The 10,000-nt window shown below is 41.1% G+C and overlaps 1 non-coding gene and 1 pseudogene across 1 annotated transcript; both read left to right on the top strand.

Moving 5' to 3' along the window:
* The first annotated feature begins 5,259 nt into the window (after window positions 1-5,259).
* LOC132968794 (5S ribosomal RNA) lies at window positions 5,260-5,378 on the top strand. Its single transcript, XR_009671376.1, has one exon. It is a non-coding gene; the product is annotated as a 5S ribosomal RNA (ribosomal RNA).
* A 122-nt stretch (window positions 5,379-5,500) lies between these two features.
* LOC132968866 (5S ribosomal RNA) lies at window positions 5,501-5,609 on the top strand (annotated as a pseudogene).
* Window positions 5,610-10,000: the final 4,391 nt, after the last annotated feature.

Here is a 10,000-nt window from a genome sequence, read left to right as displayed (position 1 = left end):
GAAACCGACATCACCAATAAAACGCAGAATGTGGCCTGGAACAATGATAGCTGACGGAACGAGGTTTGTCCGGGTCAGATTTAATGACCAGGTACAGTCACTCCCTTACTCCACAAAGTTTAACACTGTGATGGGGAACGAATACTTTAGAGTAATACATGATAGACAACAAAAAGTGTGCAGGATGTGCATCCAGCCGGGACACATCCTGAGAGAGTGTCCAGAAATTATGTGCCACAACTGTGGGGTGCAGGGACACTTTGCGCGAGAGTGCAGCGCGAACAGCACAAAATGCACAAACTGTAAAAAAAGAGAAAATGAATGTGAGTGTGAGAACGGAGAGGAGAGCAAGAACGAGGTGGAGGAGGTGTACGAGGATGAAGACGAGGCGGAGGAGGTGTACGAGGAGGAGGCGGAGGAGAAGGAGGTGATCGGAGCAAGCAGGAAGGAGATCAGAGAAGACGAGAACAGTGACGGAGAAATGGAGCAGAGCAGAGAGAGCGGAGGAGAACGGGCGTCAGAGTGCGAGCTGGAGACGCCGGAGCTGGCTGGAGAGGGAGGACAGCAGAAGCAGCGAAAAACGAGCGAGAGAGGGAAAAAAGGAGACCGAAGGGACGTGGCAGAAGACCCGGGGGTAAGCATGAGCACAGAGGGGAGGGAGATGCCTGAGAGTGGTGTTGGACAGGCGGGAGGGAGAAAAATCACGCTAAATAATACGGGTAAAAGCACCAGTCCCAATGAAACGGACAGCGAAATGGATGTGGGTGAACTGGCGAGTGCGCAAAAAAGACTAAGTCTTGGACAACGAAAAAAGTTGGTGAAAAAATTGAAATGTAAGGACAAATAATGACTGACAATAACCCCTGTAAATCCGTTTTTTTTGTTTTTATTTTTATGATAATGGCCTTTAATTTATTTTCGATTAACGTGAATGGACTAAGGAACAAAGAAAAAAGACATGCGATTCTTTCCTTGCAGAATGACGTTTTGTGCCTGCAGGAGACCAGGTGGGATGATTCCCTGGTGGAAGACATAAAAAAAGACTTTGTGGGCCATATTTTCTGCTCCAATGGCACGTCCAGGGCGAGAGGAGTGGCGGTTTTAGTCAAAACGGGTCGGGTAACGGGTAAATTTGGTTTATGGAGACAAAGAAGGAAGAATAATAGTAATAGACTGTGTGTATGAAACGAAAAATATAAGAATCATAAATATATATGCACCGAATGGAGAAAAAAGAAAGGAAAACATTCTTCATTGCAATAAGCAAATGGTGGGAAAGGAATTGTATAATAATCGGTGACTTTAATGTGGCGATGACACCCACCGATGTGTCAAAAAATAATGTGTTTAAGGGGGATGTGAGCAGGGGGACACTTAAAGATATAATGATAACGAAACAATGCATTGATATTTGGAGATTGCTACATCCATGGGAGAGGGTGTTTTCCAGGAGACAAATTGTACTAAATAGATTAAAACAATCTAGAATAGATTATGCTTTGGTGACATGCGAGGTAGTGAGGTGGATTAAAGAAGTTGAATATAAAACTAATATGTGGAGCGATCACGCTGGAATAGAAATCACGTTTAGAAAAGAAACGAATGTACGTAAAGGAGGGATATGGTGCTTTAATGCAAGCTTGCTGGATGATGGAATGTTTGTGAAAAGTATGGAAAGATTGTTGAATGATGTGGGATATGAGTGGAATGAGAGTGAAGATATGAATGTGTGGTGGGATAGTGTAAAAGTCAGAATTAAAAAAAAGTGTATCAATTATAGTAAAGAGAAAAAGTGGAGAGAAAATAGAAAGGAAGAGAATTTGAGAAAACAACTAAGTGAGGAAATAGCATCGCTTGACAGTGTAGATAATGTAGATGTCGAAAAATACATACATTTAAAAGAACAGTTGGGAGTGATTGAACTTAAAAAGAGTAGGGGTGCAGCCATTAGGAGTAAAATACAATATATGTATGAGGGGGAGAGGAGTACAGCCTTTTTTTTAGGTCTGGAAAAACAAAAACAAAAAAGAACAGAAATAAACGAATTATTAAATGAAGCAGGTAAAAGTGTGACAGATAAAAAGGGAATTTTAGAAATAGTAAAGGGCTATTATGAAAGCCTGTTTTCGAGACAGGAGTGTGATAGCGTGAGTGTGAACAGAGCTTTGGGTGCCTTAAAGAAAAAACTAAGCGAGGACGATAAAATGTGGTGTGATTGTGAGTTTACAGAGGGAGAAATCAGAAGTGCTTTAGAGGGGTTAAACAAAAACAAAAGTCCTGGGAGCGATGGCCTAACTGCGGAATTCTACCAAGCTTTCAAAGAGCAGCTGGTGCCCTTGGTGAACAAATTGAGTAAATATATGGAAAAAGTGAAACATATACCAAAAAGTTTAGGGGAAGGGGTGGTTACTATTTTTTACAAAAACAAGGGGGACAATAAAAATCTGGACAACTACAGACCAATCAGCCTACTCAACACAGACTACAAAATCATAGCGAAAACAATAGCCAATAGAATCAGGGAGGTAATAGGAACAATCATAGAACAAACACAATCATACAGTATACCAAACAGAGACATAGCAGACTCAATCATTTCAATAAAACAGACGGTCAGGGATATGGAAGGGGAGGGGGGAATATGGCTAGGGATTGATTTAAATAAAGCTTTTGACAGAGTAGATCACGGGTTCATGGGGAAGGTGTTAGAGAAGTTTGGATTCGGGGAGAGAATGAGAGAATGGATAAATATGTTGTATACAGGAGCGGAAAGCAAGATAAAATGTAACGGGGAACTAACTGATTCTTTTAAAATATCAAGGTCAGTGAGACAAGGATGTCCGATGTCAGCGCTGTTGTACAGCTTGGTAGCAGAGCCGCTGGCAGCACTGATATCGGAAGACGTAAACATAAAAGGTATAGGTAAGGAAAACGTAAAAATAATACAGTATGCAGATGACGTGAATATAATGGTAAAAGGAGAGGAGGATATAGAATTGATATTAAAACATGTACAAACTTATGAAAGAGCATCTGGGGCAAAAGTAAATGAAAATAAGTCAGAAATTATGTTACTAGGTAAGGAATCCAATCTAGTTAATAAGTGGGGATTTAAAACGGTGTGTGAGAGAAGAAAAGTGTTGGGAGTGAATATGGGGAAAAATGAGAATGAATGTGATGATGTAACATGGAAAGAGGTGGTGGGTAAAATTAAAAAAACATTGAATTTGTGGAAAGCGAGGGGTCTATTGTTGAGAGGAAGGGTAGCCGTAACAAATGCTCTCGTGTTGTCCAAAGTGAATCATGCGCTGAGTACTTGTACGCTTCCGGACTGGGCCTTTAAGGAGATTTCAAAGACCATTAGGGACTTTATTTGGAAAAACAAAGCAGCGAGTATAGCTCACAAAACAATAATAGGGGCTAAAGATCAGGGGGGGCTAGCTTTGATTGATTTACTTACAAAAAAAGTAGCACTAAGAGTCAAATTGATAGGCAAATTTATGGACCAGAACCGGAACGTAGTTTGGAAAAACCACTTCAAACAATATCTGTGCAGTTTTGGACTCTACAACGAGGACAACCTGTACCAGAACAATAACCCGGATTCATTTAAACACTTGCCACGGTTTTTCCAGGAAGTACTCAGTGCGTGGTATCAGGTTTCATCCTGGACTGTACCAGAGTGCGGAACGAGAGGGTCAGTGCTACGACTGCCCTTCCTCTCGAGCCCGTATTTTAAAAATGGGGAGAGGGTAATTAAGTGTGAAGCTATGTCGAAAGCGGGATATATTAGAATAAGGGATTTACTGAACTGTGGGGGGGGTTTTGATTTACAAATGGTGGTGAGGGGTTTAAAAAATAAAGGGTGTGTGTGCAGAAAGGATGTGATTGAGAGAGTGTTTGCAAATGTAAAATTGTCTTTGTCGAGCGAATGGGAAAAATTAATCAAAGAGAAGGAGGGAGTGATGCAGGACGATGTGGGGGGGATCTCCCTGTGCCTAGGGGAGAAGAAACACAACATTACAGATGTCACTACAAAAATTTGGTATAGGTGCGCAATCACACATAGAATACAGAAACCCACATCCGAAGTAAAATGGACAGACACATACCCGGACATAACAAGCAACATGATATGGAAGAACATTAACATTCCGCATACACCACATGCAATATTTGACCTAGATTTCAAACTGAGGCACAGGAGGATCTTCACCTGCATCGTCCTGCATCAGATCCATAAGGAGAGGTATGAAAGAAAGTGTTGTGTATGTGAAAGTACGGATGAGGATTTAATACATTTGTTTGTTACGTGTGGGGAATTGGTTTATTTTTGGGGAAAAATAAGAGAAATGTTGGGGAAATGCAGTAAGAATGAGTGTTGGAATGAAAGGGGGTGGGAATTGTCGGTGTTGTTGGGGGTGGGAACAAAACAAAAAAATCACAATGTAATGAATATAATTTTGGCTTTTGCAAGAAAAGCGGTTTTTAACAGAAGGAATTATGCACTGTATGAAAGTAAGAAAATGAATGTGTGGAGAATGTTTGTGAATGAATGGAAAGCACATCTTAAATTGTTGTACATAGCGAATGAGAGTGAGTTTGTGAGAATGTTTGTGGAAGGTGCGAATGTGTGTAGAGTAAATGAGGAGGGAATTATGTGGGATGTCTAAATTATTTTGTTTTTGTTTTTTTGGTACGAGGGCTTCTTTTTTGGTCATGGGGAAAATGGGTGATTTGATTTGGTGGTTTTTTTTTCTCAAGTGGTTTTTTGAGAATACTGTGGGGTTTTTGTATGTTTTTGTGGTTTGTTTTCAGAGGGGTGTTTGCTTTGGGGGAGGGACTCAGAAGAGTTGTCATGAGTTGGGGGTATCAGGGGTGGTTTGAGTTTTTTTCTGATGCTATGTTTTTATTGTTTTTAGGGTGCCGTTTGCGTCAGAGGGGAGGTTTAATTTAGAGGGTGTATGTATTGTAATAGCATTTGTTGTAAATGATGTGAAAGAATTATAAATGTTTTTGTAATTTTGATAATAAAAGATAAAAAAAAAAAACACGCCCGATCTTGGAAGCTAAGCAGGGTCGAGCCTGGTTAGTTCTTGGATGGGAGACCACCTGGGAATACCAGGTGCTGTAAGCTTTTTCATTTTTTTGATCATATGTTTTTTTTTTATCATATAGAGACATATTCACATGTCCAAAAGTTCAACCAGAATCAAGGGCATGACATTTTTAAAAGGCCCCTTTCTGCACACAATAATGGCTTACGGCCATACCACCCTTAACACGCCCGATCTTGTCCGATCTCGGAAGCTAAGCAGGGTCGAGCCTGGTTAGTTCTTGGATGGGAGACCGCCTGGGAATACCAGGTGCTGTAAGCTTTTTCATTTTTTTGATCATATGTTTTTTTTTTATCATATAGAGACATATTCACATGTCCAAAAGTTCAACCAGAATCAAGGGCATGACATTTTTAAAAGGCCACTTTCTGCACACAATAATGGCTTACGGCCATACCACCCTGAACACGCCCGATCTTGGAAGCTAAGCAGGGTCGGGCCTGGTTAGTTCTTGGATGGGAGACCGCCTGGGAATACCAGGTGCTGTAAGCTTTTTCATTTTTTTGATCATATGTTTTTTTTTTATCATATAGAGACATATTCACATGTCCAAAAGTTCAACCAGAATCAAGGGCATGACATTTTTAAAAGGCCCCTTTCTGCACACAATAATGGCTTACGGCCATACCACCCTTAACACGCCCCTTTTGCTGTCAGAGTTTGTGTGGTGCTGAAGGAGAGCTGACGTGTCAGTACTGAGCAGGACAGCTGGACTAATTTGTTTGTTTTTTGGATGCGCTTTGGATTTATTTAAATACCTCAGATTGTGAGTGAATGTCCCCCAGCAGTCACTGACTGTTAGGGGGATCGTTTTTCTTTTCACCTTTTTTTCCTGTTTTTTTTCCACAATTTTGTGAAGAATTTTTGTTTTTTGTGAATGTTTGCTCGTATGTCGCGAGCAAACTCACACGGACGGATCACAAAGATGACAGGACCACGGACTGGAGAGATGGAAAAAGGAAAAGAGAACGGACAACAACGTGAACAAACAAACATGGCACTGAAACAAAGGAATGGATTAAACGACAACGAGAAGAACGACGGACAAAAAGGACGGATGAAAACGGCAAATGAAACAGGGAACGGAATGGATGACGGAGAGAGAGGAAGAGAGAGGAGCGGCGGGCTGATTGCTCCGCATGCAGAGAATGGGAGAGGTGGCGAGAGAGCAGAAAAAGAGGAAGCAAAAGTGTCTTTTGAGAGAAAACTAACACTAAACATTGAAATGGTGGGAGACAAAGTTCCTCTAAATCACGTCATGAGCAACATAAAAATGATCTGTGGGGGCCTGCTGGCGTGCAGAACCCTGGGACCTGAAAAACTGGAGGTGACGGTGAGCAACATTAAAGGAAAGGAAAGGCTGCTGGATGGATTTAAAATCGGAGAGACCAGAGTCGTGGCGAGAGAACTAAATAATGATGAGCTGGTGGTGTCTTTTTTAAACCTGCCAGCGTATATCACAGATGAAGAAATAGTTTGGAAGCTGACGGGATGGGGAGTGAAACCGACATCACCAATAAAACGCAGAATGTGGCCTGGAACAATGATAGCTGACGGAACGAGGTTTGTCCGGGTCAGATTTAATGACCAGGTACAGTCACTCCCTTACTCCACAAAGTTTAACACTGTGATGGGGAACGAATACTTTAGAGTAATACATGATAGACAACAAAAAGTGTGCAGGATGTGCATCCAGCCGGGACACATCCTGAGAGAGTGTCCAGAATTTATGTGCCACAACTGTGGGGTGCAGGGACACTTTGCGCGAGAGTGCAGCGCGAACAGCACAAAATGCACAAACTGTAAAAAAAGAGAAAATGAATGTGAGTGTGAGAACGGAGAGGAAAGCAAGAACGAGGTGGAGGAGGTGTACGAGGATGAAGACGAGGCGGAGGAGGTGTACGAGGAGGAGGCGGAGGAGAAGGAGGTGATCGGAGCAAGCAGGAAGGAGATCAGAGAAGACGAGAACAGTGACGGAGAAATGGAGCAGAGCGGAGAGAGCGGAGGACAACGGGCGTCAGAGTGCGAGCTGGAGACGCCGGAGCTGGCTGGAGAGGGAGGACAGCAGAAGCAGCGAAAAACGAGCGAGAGAGGGAAAAAAGGAGACGGAAGGGACGTGGCAGAAGACCCGGGGGTAAGCATGATCACAGAGGGGAGGGAGATGCCTGAGAGTGGTGTTGGACAGGCGGGAGGGAGAAAAATCACGCTAAATAATACGGGTAAAAGCACCAGTCCCAATGAAACGGACAGCGAAATGGATGTGAGTGAACTGGCGAGTGCGCAAAAAAGACTAAGTCTTGGACAACGAAAAAAGTTGGTGAAAAAATTGAAATGTAAGGACAAATAATGACTGACAATAACCCCTGTAAATCCTTTTTTTTTGTTTTTATTTTTATGATAATGGCCTTTAATTTATTTTCGATAAACGTGAATGGACTAAGGAACAAAGAAAAAAGACATGCGATTCTTTCCTTGCAGAATGACGTTTTGTGCCTGCAGGAGACCAGGTGGGATTATTCCCTGGTGGAAGACATAAAAAAAGACTTTGTGGGCCATATTTTCTGCTCCAATGGCACGTCGAGGGCGAGAGGAGTGGCGGTTTTAGTCAAAACGGGTCGGGTAACAGGGGTAAATTTGGTTTATGGAGACAAAGAAGGAAGAATAATAGTAATAGACTGTGTGTATGAAACGAAAAATATAAGAATCATAAATATATATGCACCGAATGGAGAAAAAGAAAGGAAAACATTCTTCATTGCAATAAGCAAATGGTGGGAAAGGAATTGTATAATAATCGGTGACTTTAATGTGGCGATGACACCCACCGATGTGTCAAAAAATAATGTGTTTAAGGGGGATGTGAGCAGGGGGACACTTAAAGATATAATGATAACGAAACAATGCATTGATATTTGGAGATTGCTACATCCATGGGAGAGGGTGTTCTCCAGGAGACAAATTGTACTGAATAGATTAAAACAATCTAGAATAGATTATGCTTTGGTGACATGCGAGGTAGTGAGGTGGATTAAAGAAGTTGAATATAAAACTAATATGTGGAGCGATCACGCTGGAATAGAAATCACGTTTAGAAAAGAAACGAATGTACGTAAAGGAGGGATATGGTGCTTTAATGCAAGCTTGCTGGATGATGGAATGTTTGTGAAAAGTATGGAAAGATTGTTGAATGATGTGGGATATGAGTGGAATGAGAGTGAAGATATGAATGTGTGGTGGGATAGTGTAAAAGTCAGAATTAAAAAAAAGTGTATCAATTATAGTAAAGAGAAAAAGTGGAGAGAAAATAGAAAGGAAGAGAATTTGAGAAAACAACTAAGTGAGGAAATAGCATCGCTTGACAGTGTAGATAATGTAGATGTCGAAAAATACATACACTTAAAAGAACAGTTGGGAGTGATTGAACTTAAAAAGAGTAGGGGTGCAGCCATTAGGAGTAAAATACAATATATGTATGAGGGGGAGAGGAGTACAGCCTTTTTTTTAGGTCTGGAAAAACAAAAACAAAAAAGAACAGAAATAAACAAATTATTAAATGAAGCAGGTAAAAGTGTGACAGATAAAAAGGGAATTTTAGAAATAGTAAAGGGCTATTATGAAAGCCTGTTTTCGAGACAGGAGTGTGATAGCGTGAGTGTGAACAGAGCTTTGGGTGCCTTAAAGAAAAAACTAAGCGAGGACGATAAAATGTGATGTGATTGTGAGTTTACAGAGGGAGAAATCAGAAGTGCTTTAGAGGGGTTAAACAAAAACAAAAGTCCTGGGAGCGATGGCCTAACTGTGGAATTCTACCAAGCTTTCAAAGAGCAGCTGGTGCCCTTGGTGAACAAATTGAGTAAATATATGGAAAAAGTGAAACATATACCAAAAAGTTTAGGGGAAGGGGTGGTTACTATTTTTTACAAAAACAAGGGGGACAATAAAAATCTGGACAACTACAGACCAATCAGCCTACTCAACACAGACTACAAAATCATAGCGAAAACAATAGCCAATAGAATCAGGGAGGTAATAGGAACAATCATAGAACAAACACAATCATACAGTATACCAAACAGAGACATAGCAGACTCAATCATTTCAATAAAACAGACGGTCAGGGATATGGAAGGGGAGGGGGGAATATGGCTAGGGATTGATTTAAATAAAGCTTTTGACAGAGTAGATCACGGGTTCATGGGGAAGGTGTTAGAGAAGTTTGGATTCGGGGAGAGAATGAGAGAATGGATAAATATGTTGTATACAGGAGCGGAAAGCAAGATAAAATGTAACGGGGAACTAACTGATTCTTTTAAAATATCAAGGTCAGTGAGACAAGGATGTCCGATGTCAGCGCTGTTGTACAGCTTGGTAGCAGAGCCGCTGGCAGCACTGATATCGGAAGACGTAAACATAAAAGGTATAGGTAAGGAAAACGTAAAAATAATACAGTATGCAGATGACGTGAATATAATGGTAAAAGGAGAGGAGGATATAGAATTGATATTAAAACATGTACAAACTTATGAAAGAGCATCTGGGGCAAAAGTAAATGAAAATAAGTCAGAAATTATGTTACTAGGTAAGGAATCCAATCTAGTTTATAAGTGGGGATTTAAAACGGTGTGTGAGAGAAGAAAAGTGTTGGGAGTGAATATGGGGAAAAATGAGAATGAATGTGATGATGTAACATGGAAAGAGGTGGTGGGTAAAATTAAAAAAACATTGAATTTGTAGAAAACGAGGGGTCTATTGTTGAGAGGAAGGGTAGCCGTAACAAATGCTCTCGTGTTGTCCAAAGTGAGTCATGCGCTGAGTACTTGTACGCTTCCGGACTGGGCCTTTAAGGAGATTTCAAAGACCATTAGGGACTTTATTTGGAAAAA

The sequence above is a fragment of the Labrus mixtus genome, unplaced genomic scaffold (assembly GCF_963584025.1).
Source record: "Labrus mixtus unplaced genomic scaffold, fLabMix1.1 SCAFFOLD_78, whole genome shotgun sequence".
Taxonomy (NCBI): Eukaryota; Metazoa; Chordata; class Actinopteri; order Labriformes; family Labridae; genus Labrus; species Labrus mixtus.
The sequence above is the reverse complement of the archived record's forward strand: the minus strand, read 5'-3'. Positions and strand labels throughout refer to the sequence as shown.